Source organism: Egretta garzetta, unplaced genomic scaffold, assembly GCF_000687185.1.
Source record: "Egretta garzetta isolate BGI_Z169 unplaced genomic scaffold, ASM68718v1 scaffold160, whole genome shotgun sequence".
Taxonomy (NCBI): Eukaryota; Metazoa; Chordata; class Aves; order Pelecaniformes; family Ardeidae; genus Egretta; species Egretta garzetta.
In genome coordinates, this window is record NW_009258378.1 from 1517152 (window position 1) to 1531990 (window position 14839).

The window sequence follows — 14839 nt, forward strand, 5'->3', positions numbered from 1 at the left end:
ATGGGAGACCTCACTCTGTAAGGGTGCAGAATCTCTGCTGTGTAGTATATTTGTGCTTACACCATAGAAGAAGGGAAGCTACAGAGAATCTGCATTGGACATTGTACTTTGTGTTTGGAAACAGGCAGTTTGGTGTTCAGAAAGGGATGAGAGGACCAGTAGCTGCAGGATATAAGTGTAAGTCATGCATAATATCTTCTGTAATGAAATGACTTGAAATTAAGTTCTTTAAAGATGTATCATTGTCAGTAAAAATAGTGGGTCAATAGAAAAGGGAAAGTAAAGGCTGCAGCTTGACAGTGAGTAACTATTAATACCTTTGTTTTGAAAAGCTAAGAGAAGTTTTGTCACACTTTGAAATTCTATATCCAGGCTGTGAAGGGATAAGAATCCAAATGCTTTATACCTTCATTTAAAAAATGATCATGGGGTTGACTTTGCTAACTCAACAAAGTCTAATTTTTTGAGAAATTAATATCCTTTTTCAATGATCAGAAGTTCATTTTGTCTCTTTAACTGCCCGGTTGCTGTCTAATTTGATACTTTCCTGTACATTGTGTTCTGAAACTCAGACCAAGTTATTTATCTTAAGAGAACCAGCCACTTTTTCGGAGGACACCTTTCGGTATTAGTGGCTCTTTGCTGAACTCCTTTTATCTGACAGACTGTCACCATTAACTGTACTCATTTTTGAAATGCACCATGGGACTGGAATACTGCAGGAAGAGATTACCTCTAAAATAATGAAAACATGCTTGTTTTCCCCAAGGGCTGGCAAGGAACAAACCCCAAATCTCATTAATAACTGCAGGAATTGTTCTTTTCACAACTGTAATCCATAAAGAAAAAAAAAAATCTGTCTAAATCTGTCTTCTATAGTCATTCTTCTTCTGCTTTTACTCAAAGAAAAGCCCATGGTTTCCTTGCAAATGTTGCCATAATGTACATAGGATAACAAAGTAGGAATTTGTAAAAGACTTGATAAAGCAATCAGAGGGGCTTGACAATCTCTGTATTCAGACAGAGCAAGCCTGAGTAGATTGCATTTTTTAAATCGCTTTTCTTCACTGTAAATCAGCCCTGCCCTGGCATTATCTCTTCTCCAGATATTAAAAAAAAAAAATCTGGGTTGTCTACATCTTTAGCATCTTCATAGCACTTAAGGCCATATGATATAGGAATATGATAAGTTTACTAAGAAATTGAGTTTCATTTCTTGAGTCAACATACTGATTTTATCTCACTGTGATGAATGACCTTATTTTCTGTTTCATTTATTTGTTGGGGGACAGTGGGGAGGAAGAAAAAGAATTGTCTAATTATAAATGGTTAGTGTCCGAATGATAAAAATTCTTCCAGGATGGGGGTGGAAAAAAGAAACAAAAAGAACAACCAAAAGGAAACTCTCTTCCAGAAAAAATAATAAAACTTGTTTATCTGAAGAGAAAGATAAGATTTTGCATATGAATAACATGATGCTCTCCTCCTTAAGGTAGTGGATATGTTATTGCAGAGCACTGAATTAACATGCGGTGTTTATAAACTGTTAAGTAGAAGCAGTTTACCAAGTTTAAATATACTTTTAAAAGGTGAAGCCAACTAACTATTGGCTGAATAGATACTTTCCTCTTAAGTTTCAGCTCTTTTCCCTAAACTTAGAGTTATTATGTAAAAAAAAACCCAACACCCCCTACCAAAGACCCACAAACAAACAAAAACCCACAAAGCAAGCCTGGATATTACTGAGCTACATAGATCAAGATTATGAAAAGGCCAGCATTTCATGTTCAGGACTGGACTTTCTGTCTTATTCTAGACAGTATATTGCTATTTACAGGTAGGCAAAAAGCTACGATTCATATGTGATCTTTCTTCGTACCCAGTTTTAATTTACTGAGTCTGTTCCAGAAAAAGGAACTGAGGAAAGTACATTTTTCCTTACTTGGTTTAATTTGACTGGGACTTCATTGCACTTTGTTGTGCTGGTTGACTAATGATAAATCGTTGAACAGGAAATGCAATCCAAACTCTGTGAGATGTTTGGGAGTTCATTTTAGATGGAGAATTCCCACATGACGTACTGCCCTTGCAATGGGGGATGATCCATGCGACAGAAATGTGGACAAGCTACACATTGCAAAGTTGAGCTTCTTTACTTTTCCTGAATTGAACTGCTTTAGGCAGCCTGAGAAGTAGACAAAAAAGTGTTACTGATTGTCAGATGTAAGAATGGAGGTGTGTATGGGACTGCAGTAGAGAGGCATGAATTTTCAAGGTTTTGGATTAGGTCAAAAAGCAAAGAGAAGTCATCATTGTTCAATTGGCAGATTTCCTTAGGAGACTTCAGAAGATAGTGTATTCTGGGTTTAAAAAAAAAAAATTACTACCAAAGATTGATAACTATAAATAATTCTGCAGATGAAATATCTGTCCCTGTAAGGTAAGGAACAAAGAGGTATTAAAACACGTATTTGTTCTAAAGCATCAGCAAAAACTATAGACTACAACAAGCTTTCTTCTGTTTCACATCATTAATTTACAAAGGCATGATCACTTCCAATATCATGATTTATCAGATTTAACAATAATTTTAAATGTTACTAATCAATATCATACAACTTATTCGCAAATTGCTTTCAGTTACTTTTCCCGAAAATGACCTTGGGCATAATCCATGTTTATTTTCAGCCCTCAAACTTTTTCTACTAGAATGGTAAAATAAAATTTAAAATAATTCCATTTATTTCTGATTTGCCTGAACAAGTGGGATACAAAGATGTTTTTCATGCTCCAAGGGCTTTTTTTTTTTATGCTTTTTTGGACATGAGTCACTCAAACACTTATGTCTTAGACCTTTGCCCTTATGTGTGTGTACTGATATAGCAGAAAGATGGCCTGCATTTTTAAAACTAGCTTGGGAATAAAGTTGGAAACCTGTTAAGGACATCTGAGCTACCTAATGGGTTTTCTAAGCAACTCTTGCTAGAGTGTAATTTCAGTGATTATTTTAGTTTATCTTGAGAATTTTACTCTATAATGTAAGACCGTAAAAAAAATTACCAAATTATAGAGTCTCATAATTGCAGGCCATCATTGTTTCACCCAATCAGTAGTGTACAAAGCTGTGTTTGGTTGAATAAGAATTTGTATTTTTGGCTAAATAATATCTTTTAGAAAGGAATCAGTTTTGATCTGAATACATCAAGAAAGATTGCAATATTTACGTAGGCAGCTTGTTTTAGTGTCTGAACACTCCCATCCTTTAAGCTTGTATCTACTTTAGATTGTGTGATTTCATCTTTCAGGTGAATTATGTTATTTTTCAGTGTAATTTGAAGAATTCCTTCTTACCTGACATTTTCTCTATAACTAAGAACTGACGGACTTAACTCATGACCCTGCAATCCCAAGAGAAGGAGGAGGAGGAGGTAGAACTCATTTTTGTATCAATATTTTTATGTAAAAATAAAAAAGATGTGTGAACACACTTAAAGTTTAAAGATAGACATTAGTCAGAATATTCACTGCTCAGCACCTTTTTCTTATAACAGCAACGCCAATAGCTTTTCAACTAGTTTTTCAGCAGCACAGCTGTTGTTAACATTTTTAAGCTAGGAGCAGTGTAGCAGACTTGCATAATGACACTGAAGATCAGAAGTGCATCCTGTACCAAACATTTTAGGAATCTCATTAAACTGCAATTGAAGCCATAGCAGCTGCACACTGAAGCAGATGTGCTTACTTGTCTGAATAGTCCTGATCTTCTCTAGTGGAAAAGCTGGGAAAGCAACAACCTGTTTGCTGTGGGATGTGAAAACATGAAATTTCTTGATAGCCTTTTTCTTTTTTTTGAGTATAGAGTTACAGGTACTGTGGAGAACCCTGTCCACGGTGCACAGATCAAGACACTACGGAGGGACCTGTTAATGAATGGAAAAATTACTACCAATAACTTTACTTTTTTTGAAGGTAACCTGTTGTGGGATATCTCCAGTGTTCATGCAGAGTGTGGTACTCTGGCACTCTAACTTATGAAGTGCCTTTCACGTGTAAGAACAACTGTAGTAAGGCAAGACACATTGTCTCCATTAACCGCTGTGCTACATTCTGCTAATGCTCTAAGTTCTGCAGTAACAAAAAAACCCCCTAATTTAAGATGTAAGGGCATATACATGTAGGATTCCTTCTCGTTAGCTTAGTGTTGACAAAGTCCATGTGATGGACATAATTCAGAGGCTACAGACAAGACTACTTTGCAGACCTCATGCAGTCTGATATAATGGTTTCTTGGCTGGTAGTGAGTATGGAGGCCAGTTGTTTCCCAAAAGTATCTGAGTGCATTTGCAGCTAAGATCTCTCAGCAGTACTTCAAAGGATTTGCCACCTGGTAGGAAGAAATCATATAGAAGGAATTTTTTTGTTCTTTTTTGCTGAGGAAAAAATTGTTTATTGTTCTGACCTCTCCCCAATGACACACTGATCTTTCCCCTGCTGTGAAACTCCACTGGAAGATCTCATTAGTGAGGTTATCTATGAAGTTAGTTCATAGATATTCAGAAATGTGATGAAATCAGCAAGCTTAAAAGTAGTCAACAGTCCTAGATGCGATATTTCTTTAAAATATGAAACACGATTGTTTTAAAAACTAGCACAGAATTTACTTTTTTAAATTATTTTTAACAGAAGTGAAGGCTTAAATAAGTGAGGCTGGCACCCTTCACTTCCGTATCACTGGGTTGAATCCTATTCAGGTTAGCAGTGAAAAGAATTCTGTCTTCCCAGTGGCTGTGTAATGGCTTATATTGAAGGAGTTGGTCATAGTTGAGGGATGGTGGTAATAAGTGATGCAGTCATCATTAGCATCCTTACTGGCACTGTGTATGCGCTCCACATATTGAGCAGGAAAGTCAAACAGTGAGTGTACAAAAGGAATGAGTTACACTGGCCTCTAAAGTTTGTCCCTCCAAATCATTATTCTTCTAGATGAATTGCTCTATTTTACTTGTTATAGACATAAATAATATGATTCCAACCTTGTAAGCTTTATCATGATAATGGAAATTAAACGCACTTACTGTAAAGTACAGCGAAAGGTAGATTTATTCCTTTACCTTCGTTCTTGTCTATTAAGGATTTTGTTAAGGACACAATCCATTGCATTAAGTTTGCAAATGCTAAGTTAAGCAAAAATTCTTTGCAAGCAATGTATTAATATTTTCTTGAACGGCTTTCTGAAATTATCTGACTACCGGTTACCCATTTGTAGTGTGTCCTTTCCATAATCGTTTCCAAGCCTCTACAGAATGAGATTTATTATTTTTAAGGAATTGCAATTGGAGCAGAATCTTTACTGATGTTAGCAGAAACAGAAAGCTGACCTGAATAGCCATAAAATGCCTCAGGTTCCTTTAGAATGCCTTGCCAGGGAAGTCAAGGCAGGTGAGCTCTGTGCTGCTGTCGTCTGACCCTGCAAATGCCTGTCGTCATGTTATCAGAAGATGCTGCCTCCCTTCTTCAAGAGAATCTGAAATTTTCTGCCTGAAGAAGTAAATTGAGCCGTATTCTACTCAGATATTTCTCTAGTGGTAAGGTGAATATAATCTCCTGTGGATTACTTACCTTTGCTTCACTTTGTAGTGTGTATATTTGATATAGTGACACTGTATTTTCTTACTTTTATCAGTGAATCCACTCACCATTTGTCAGCATGGAGGGGCTGCATATCCATTGCTAATTCTATTAAATACTCGCAGATTGACATTGTATTTTGTCTTGAAGTAAGTTTTCTTCATAAAGTGGAAAATATTTCACTGGGAAGTTAGAGAACTAGCTCCAAGAGGGGAAAACAGCATGTCATGGCATCCTGTTGCAAAGAAGGATTCCACCAAGGCTACAATAATGAAAAAAAACTAGTCTTTACTCTTTCAAGATGCACTTTAATTTATATAATCTTAGATTCACTATCTCCTGTGAGTTTGTGTATATACATACATATAAAATCTCAGCCTCAGTTCCTAATAGCCTTATGTACAGCTTTCAAACTCTGCTCACATTCTAAAATAAGCAGGAAAGTTTTTTCTATACTGTTCTGTGCATGTGCAAATTTAGGTTTTTGTAGGGTTTGGGTTGGGGTTTTTTTTGAGATAAGGAAGGGTTCTGCTTCAGCTGAGGTTTAACTAGGCAATTTCTGAAATTAAACTCTGAATAATGTGGTATAAATTGAAACACATATGCAGCAGGATGTTTTCACTGACTTGCTGGGTTTTGACAGGTTACATAACCTCTTTTCTATTTTCCTCACCTTAAAAAAAAAAAAAAATCAGGTTCAGATATTGCAAATTTTATTAACCTGTACATAGTTCTTCAAGACCAAAAAGCACAAAGCATTGCAGAAATATAACCACAACAGCTAGCAAAATAAACCTTTAGTAGTAGAATATGCCTCCACTGAAAACTTTCCTTTCACTTATGCTATGCAGTGGTGGATGCCAAAAATCTTCTAACACCTAGCAAAGCTAGGGATTTCAGTGGAGATTTGTGCAAGTCCACCAATTAGCCTTTTGGCATGGATTCAGAAGGCCTAAATGTTACCTAGCTTTCTGTGCTTAATGTTTTCTTTTTGGCTAGGAATCTCTGAGCATCTAAACAGTAGAAAATAGAAAGCAGGGAGAGTTAGATGACATATGGGTCACCCGTATCTGTGCCATTGGACTTCTCCCTCCATGGGAGAAGCACAGCATTTGATGCAGAGAGGTTTCTTATTTCTGTATTTGAAGTGTGTTCCCTAAAAGAAATCAGAAAATTGTAGAGATTAACTGAATTTTAAGTTTTTCATTAACTTTGGAGCACCTGGTCCCAGATGCTCTTTAGGAAGTATCTTATTTTTAATACACTGAACTCTAGCCTAGGAGTTGAAAACCCTCCTAGGTTAATGTTATTTTGCAGTACTAGATCCAGAAATTTTCCTTTGGGGACCAAAATCCGAGTATCGCACTTACGGGTTTGGGTGTGGCAGGATTTTCAGTGACTACTACTTTGAACTACATTCAGTCTTCAAAGCTGAAAAGACATAGTCCTTAAGGAGTGAATTTATTTCTATATGTGAAAATATCTAGAAAATATATAGATTGAAGTGTATAATCTGTTTTTAATTAATCTTATTAAATATGGCAAGAATTCTTGCTGAAATATGTTGAGAAAATGCTTAAGAATAGATAATGTATCTTCAGATCCCAACAACCTCTTAATCTAAAAACAACTTTGGAAGCTTCATTTTGGCTGGCATATTTCAAATAATATGAAATAACTCACTGGGGTCTTCAAAAAGATAACTTTTATATAGCAAACAAACGAAAGAGCCTTCCAGATATTCTTTTCTCTTAAGAAAGAGCAAAACTCGGTGGAAAATAAAAAATTACAAAAGTTCAGTTCAGATCTAGCTAATGTCTGGATAAAAAGATACAATGAAGCATTACTCTGGGGATGTTATTATGTCCTTTGAGACAGTTTATCTGCATTTCTGCTCTTCTCCTTTGCCCTTCCATTCCTCCTGGATTTGTGTTCAGAGCAAGGTTGTTCCAGCTTCATTCTTATAATTTGTTTTGAAGAGCAAAGTAGTCTGTGCTGGCCCCCTTCCTGATACAGTTCCTCTTCTGTGCTGGTTGCACTGCAGGAGTTAAGGAGTGAGGTTAGGGCAGAAAATATAATTTAACTGAGCCGTGACTTTTCTAGTGAAAGTGAGTGTTCAAATCCTCTGCGCATTGCAGGTTAGAGAACTGGAAAAACACGATGATCCTACATGAAAGTACTTTTAGCATTTCTGATATGTTCAGTGTCTTCCCTTCTTCCTCAAGGAATCGGGGTAGCAGAGTATTGCCCTCTGATACTTGACAGCTATCAGTCAGGACCTCACAAAGCTCCATTTTAGAGCATGAGAATCAGTACTGGGCAGAATTAACTCTAATACAGTTCAGAATACCTTCATATTTGATTTTTTTAAGATTAAATTTACAACTTCATTGTAGGACCTTTTCATGGCGTCTCTGAACTGGCATCATTACTGACATTGAGACAAATTGGGTCTCTAATCCTGCAAATAGCTTAATGACACTCATGCATGAAGTTGGGTTTCCAACATGTGTTGGAAAGCCTTCAGCCCTGGCTGACTGCCGTGTTCATTCATTCTGGATGTAATTAACGTGACTCATCAACATTTCCTGATGATGGATGCTGTGCAGCCTCATATTTTATATCTCTTCTTCAAATTAGGCTTCTAGTGCTGAAATCCTAGCGCCAACCTATAAAGCAAATCAAAGAAGGAGATTTTTTTTAACCATTGCAATTCACAGGTTACAAAATATTCACCAGAAGAGGCTCACCTGGAACTTCCACACTGTAGCCAGCAAGATGGAGAGATATATCACTGCCTAATGCCAATGGGAGGGTATAGAACTGAACTTCATTTCTTGTAGTAAAAGAATATCAATATTGATGCAAAGAATGTTATGTTAGTTACTACAGCATATGCCCATACATTATGTCGTTACAAACTTGCCAGGTTCTTTGATTTTTTTGAAAGTTCTACAGTTTATAAACACAATTTAGGTAAAAGCCTGCATCTTTTTTCCATAAATGCAGCTCCCATGCATCCATATTGGACCTTGTGATGAAGTCTAATCATCACAGTCTTGCTTACTTATACTTCTATTGCATTTAAAAATTTCATTAGTGCTGTCAGTTGGATTATAAAAATTACAGTGCTAATTTTCAATAGAATTGAAATAGATTTACCAGAGAGCAGTATTTTCATTGGATTATCATTAATTTTTATTAATAATAAAAAATTAATTCCAATGTTGCAATGCTGCAGAAAATAGTATAATGGTTAACTATTGCAATCCAAAGCAATATATTGGTAAAACAAATAGTAAATTTTCTGGTTAAAGGATATACCTGCATAATCTCATGTAAAAATGAAGAAAGAATATTTGCCTCACGGCTCTTTCAGCTTCAGAAATTTTTCATAAATTAAAATTGTAGCTAACGGGAATACATTTTGGGAATTGTGAGTTCTAAAATGCTCAGAAGTTTGCTTAGAGGAAGTGGGTTTTATTTTTAGTTTTAGATATGGTTAAGTTCAAAGCTGTTCACACAAACAAAAATTTCTTTTTTCTAGAAGGACAACTTTAGTGGTATTCATGTGCTGGAATTAAACTGCATTTGTTATTCCTGTGAAGCAGAACATAAACTTTTGACCTCTGATGCATGGCCCTTGGGATTCATGGAACCTGCCATATAAGCTAAGCTGTTCTCTTCAAATGCAATGTTTATATTGTGCCTCAAGACGGAATGGCACTTGACCTGCAGGGAGGCACAATGAGCTGCATAAATGTCACATGCTTTTAGGAAAGGTGAATTAAAATTAAAGACATTATTTTCCTCCTGGGAAAAGCGGTAACCTCATACAGGTGAAGAAGCAAAAGGGGTAACTGAGGGATAGTAAAAGTTTCCTGAGATTGGATGTACATTCATGGGCATGCATGCTCATGCATGACTAATATCTTCTCAAAAAATATGGGGTAAATTATTTCTAGTTCATGTTCTCCAAGAGTCCAAAGTTCCTTCCTACCATAGCTCATTCACAATTTAGCTCCTGCTCTCTTTCCATGCGAGAAATACTGCTTCTGTTTCCTTCTAAATCACTGATTCTGCATCCACTGAAAGGTATCTCTTCCCCCCCACAGTCCATTGCCAGAATTAGTGGATCTGGGATGGACAGGCATCTTTTGCAAGAGCAAAGTCATGCCTGTGGTAGTTTAGCTTCATGATAGTATTCCCAACAATCCTATGAAAAGATATGGTAGAGTACTTAACTGCTCATTCAAACAAATGACCTGTTGTTGAGTGTTATTTAGTAGGAGGGTTTATAAGGCATATTAAATTTAACTTGAAGCAAGCTGAAAGGGAAAAGGCACAGGGAATATCAACAGAAAGTGCAGGAGACTACTTTGGTTGCAGGCTAGAAAGGAAGGGACTCGGGCTGCTTTGAAGAAAGTGAAGTGTGTAAACGAGAAAAGACCATGTGCAGCCCGAGTGAAGTTCTTCAGGATTTAATCTGTACTAAATGCTTCCTTTTCTGTAGCTGTCATTTTCCATGCATACCTTTCTAGGCATATTCCATAGTCTAGAAACATCCCAGAGAATGTAAAGTCTCCCACACAAGATGTTCTTGGGCTTAAATTAATATTAGTTCTAGTAATTGAAATAAATACTTGGAAGCTACTTCAAATGCTTTTATTATTTTTCCAAACTGCTAGCATATTTTCTTTCACGGAGAACAACTTCAGGCGAGCCAAGGGAATTTTGAGGTACTGATATGTGGCATTAGTCTCAGATCAAAGTGTAATATGTGACCGATTCCTACAGCCAGTCCAAGATTTTGCGGTTTTTGAATCTCTCAGACTACACTTTAGATTGCAGAACTAGGCTGGAGTTTGCAAAATACTTTTCATCTGCTATGTTAGTTGGCATAAAACTTACCAAGTGAAAGATAAGGTAATAAAGATAAGGTAATAAAAACATGCTGAAAAGACTTTGTCGTGTCTTAATGATAAAATTGCTACCTTGCATTTGACATCACTTAACCGGGATTTTTCAATTCTCTATTTACAGAATTAAGGTTCCTGTATAAGTCAGGTGAACATTTAAAGATAGAGAATAAGTAGAAAATGTTTTCTATCAAGAGAAAAAAAGTAATCGTTAGACAAGGATAACAAATAGGCAGAATCCTGTTTCTGCTATCCTGCAGGTTTTTCCCAGCATTTACTTCAAGTGACCTTTTGTCATGGAGTTTTAATTAAACTCATTATTCTTCAAATCGTACAATTAATTTTTAATCTATCAGTTTTTTATCTTATCACCCCAGTAACTCTTATTTTGATTAGCTAAACACCAAGTACTTAGACAACAGGGGTGATTTCTCTGTTTTACCTAACAGAAAATATGCAGTTCTTACAATGCCTGATTAATTATATAGGCACTCAGTTTTCTGCTTTTAGTCATATCTACAGCAGTCTGTATTTCAGCAAGGTGGACCAATTTGACAGATATGTTTCAGCTTGGCCCCTTTGGGATCCTTGCATGAGTCATCTCTGCTTTCCTTAGCCAATCCTGCTCTTCTTGCTCAGAGTAGGTCTGGCATATCAATAAATAAATAAGCTTCTCAGAAAACAGCTTTGTACTAACTGCTTTCCTTGAAATGAATAATTGGAAGAACAGGACCTAGTGGGGATACTCTTCCAGAGACTGCTGTTTACTCCTTCAGGAAGTGGAAAAGTTGGGGTTTATGGCAGTCTCACCAACTAGAATCACAGAAATGCAGAAGGCTTCAGGTGGGAAGGAACATCTGGAAGTCATCTTGTCCAACTCCTGCTCAAGCAGGGTCACCTAGAACCATTTGCCCAGGATCATGTCCAGATGGACCAGTTGTGATGGACACCACATACCCAGGGGAGCTGGACATTTGTGTCTGACTGCTCAACATGTCTGGACCTTGGCTGTCAGTCCAGCTCCTACGCCTAATGGTCCCAACACAGGCTCAGCCCTCTACACAGTGTCATCTATCCACCTTGAAAAGGGCTATTATTTTCACTGTTGCTTTCTAATTTAGATGGTCAGCATAAGCTGCCAATGGTCTCATTGGTCACATCACCCCAGGCCAACATCTCTGACTCTCTCTGTGTCCAAAGCCCATTAGGTGTTGTTACCTGGGTTACTGTCACCCTAACTGCGTTACACAGATGTAAAATTGTCAGGTTTGTTTGAGCTTCCTTATTTCCTTTCTAATCATCAAAGGCAGGGCAGTAGTGCAGAGGGTTTGTCTCTGATCTTGGTTTGTTTTCCCAGCAAATAAAAGAATCATCTGATGAATTAGAGCTGGGCAAATGTAATCTAGGTCTTGCTTAGTTGAGTGGTGCTTTCAGGGAGACTTTCCTCCACGATAAACAACTAAAAAACTTGGGTAAAAATTCACTGTAAACCTGTCATTTTTTCAACTAGGCATTGCTGTGGATGACCTTCCTAATGTAAAAATATTTAAAGTTTAGAGTTTGTAGATTGATTAAGTGGCAAGAACCAAATAAATAATGAAACATCTCTAAGGAAAGAAAACCTAGTAATTTCCAACAGCAACGTGTTTCATGACAGTATGTTCTTAACAATAATTTCTGGGGGTTTTATGGCTATAGGGATTGATATATTTTTCACATTTCATATAACCTCACAGTCCATCCCAACATATTCATTTGTATTTACAATTTCATGTTTATCCATGCTTTTCTTAATATATTATCTTCTGAACATCAGCTGAGTTGACTGATCTTTTCCAGCCCAGCAAGAAGACTAATTCGTTGTGTAATACAAAGTGAGTTCATATTTGAGTAATAAAGAAATATCTGTACTTTACTGTTAAGTAACATTGAATTTTATCCAAAAATACACTGTTTCAGGGGCTGAGGAGTGGAACAAACTGAATCAGGGAAGTTGATTGTGCCAAGAATTCAAGTGATTCCATTCAGTCAGCTTTTCCAGCTTAAAACATGTTTTCTAAGTTTTCATGGTTTTAACATCTTAACTGCAGACGAATTTGTCATCTCAGTAGTTGCAGGGGGTTTTTTGAATTATTCAATTTCAATAGAATTAAACCACATTTGTGTTTTAATTTTAGCCAGAACATGTATAATATGAACATGATGGAAATAAGTATATTTTTTAAAGTCCTTTCAAAGAAACATAGGAGATGATAGTGAAAAATTTCTTTCTCATAGAGCAAGGTTTGATCATTTTGCTGGTGGTTGTTTTGGGCTCACAGATCATGAAGACAGAAGCGCAGAATAGTCTGGGTTGGAAGGGACCTTTAAAGATCATCTAGTCCAACCCTCCTGCCATGGGCAGGGACATCTTTTGCTAGATCAGGTTGCTGAAAGCCCTGTCTAACCTGATCTTGAATACTTTCCACAACTTCTCTGGGCAACCCTTTCCAGTGTCTCACCACCCTCATCACCCCCAGGACCCTGAATTTTAGAAAAGCCAACTTCCAGCTCCTCAAGGAGATAGTCAGTAGGACTCCCTGGGAAACGGCCCTCAGGGACAGGGGAGCAGAACAGAGCTGGCAGATCTTTAAGGAAGTGGTCCACAGAGCGCAGGAGCTATCGATCCCTAGGTGTAAGAAATCAAGCAAAGAAGGGAAGAGACCAGCGTGGTTGAGACAGGAGATGCTGGTCAAGCTAAGGAGGAAGAGGGAACTGCACAGGCAGTGGAAGCAGGGACAGGCATCCTGGGAAGAGTATAGGGAAGTGGTCCGGTTGTGTAGGAATGGGGTCAGGGAGGGCTCCATATTTCTTATGAGCCCCCTTCAGGTACTAGAAGGCTGCCGCAAGGTCTCCCCACAGCCGCCTCTTCTCCAGGCTGAACAACCCCAACTCTGTCAGCCTTTCCTCACAGCAGAGGTGCTCCAGCCCTCAGATCACGTTTGTGGCCCCCTCTGGACCCGCTCCAACAGCTCCGTGTCTTTCCTGTGCTGGGGACCCCAGAGCTGGACATAGCACTACAGGTGGGGGTCTCGAGACCAGAGCAGAGCAGAGGGGCAGAATCGCCTCCCTCGACCTGCTGGTCACACTGCTATTGGTGCAGCCGAGAATATGGTTGGCTTTCGGGGCTGCCAATGCACATTGCCGGCTCAAGTCCAATTTTTCATCCACCAGTATCCCCCAACTCCTTCTCCACAAAGCTGCTCTCAATACACTTGCCACCCAGTTTGCATTGATATTGGGGATTGCCTTGACCCAGATGTAGGACCTTGTCCCTTCCCTCAAGTGTATCACATCTTAGTAGTGTCTTCTTAAGGTAAACAAGTGATTCTACTTTTTGTCTCTATCTTAAATTTCCTTGCAAAAAATTCTTAAAGAACATTGAGAATTTATCACAATTCCAGATGTGAACCTCTCATAAAAGCAGCTGACCTTTCATTCACTCTTTTATTTATGTCAGGACATAATTCTTAATATATGGAGTTAAAACAGATGGTAAAATACAGATTCTGTTCAATGAAATACTTGAGCACAACAGTCAATTAAGAAAGAACCGAGATGAGTATCTTAAAAACCTTTAAAATCAAATCTAGTGACGTAAATAAGCACCTATCCTAAGCATTTCAATTAGCAACTGAGTCTACATTTTCCTAAATGCCAATAGGTTTGCATCACCTTAATTCAGAATTTTTTTTTTATACCAAGATCACTTTGAACATTACACAGCATTCTTTATTGTCCCAATCATCATTTGTGTTAGGAGTCAAAATACTTCCGAAGAGAAACCTCTTAACATAAACTACTCTGCTTCATTGCCAAATGTCAGTAGTCACACTACATTGCTTTCTTCTTCTCCAGATTTTAGCACTTTGGCAAAACAAGGAAGCGTCATGTAAGAAATACACATTTGTCACATTGCTATAGACAAAGTTGTGGGGTTTTTTTTCCATTTTACCTATAGTAATCTGAGCATTTTTTAATGCTTTTGCAAATATTTTTGCAAACATAGCTAAGGATTAATAAACTGACACGTAATGAAAATTTTTATCTTTAAGTCAATTGGAATTTGATGGATGAGGGCTTTTAATCTGAAGTAAAAGTAAATAGAAATGTTAACAAAACAGCTTTTTCTCTGCATGGTGGTGAGGGAGAACATGTCAGGCTTGCAAAATAAAGCCCAATTGCCCATCCAGAAGCATAGCTCAAATCAAAAAGGATGTGATTCACAGCTGGATGAGAAAACCCTCTTTCCC

The 14839-nt window shown here is 37.5% G+C and overlaps 1 protein-coding gene across 1 annotated transcript in view; it reads left to right on the forward strand.

The window, feature by feature from the left end:
- The window catches only part of AKAIN1 (A-kinase anchor inhibitor 1), a 16189-nt gene that overhangs the window by 841 nt on the left and 509 nt on the right, over positions 1–14839 (forward strand). The window lies entirely within an intron of this gene.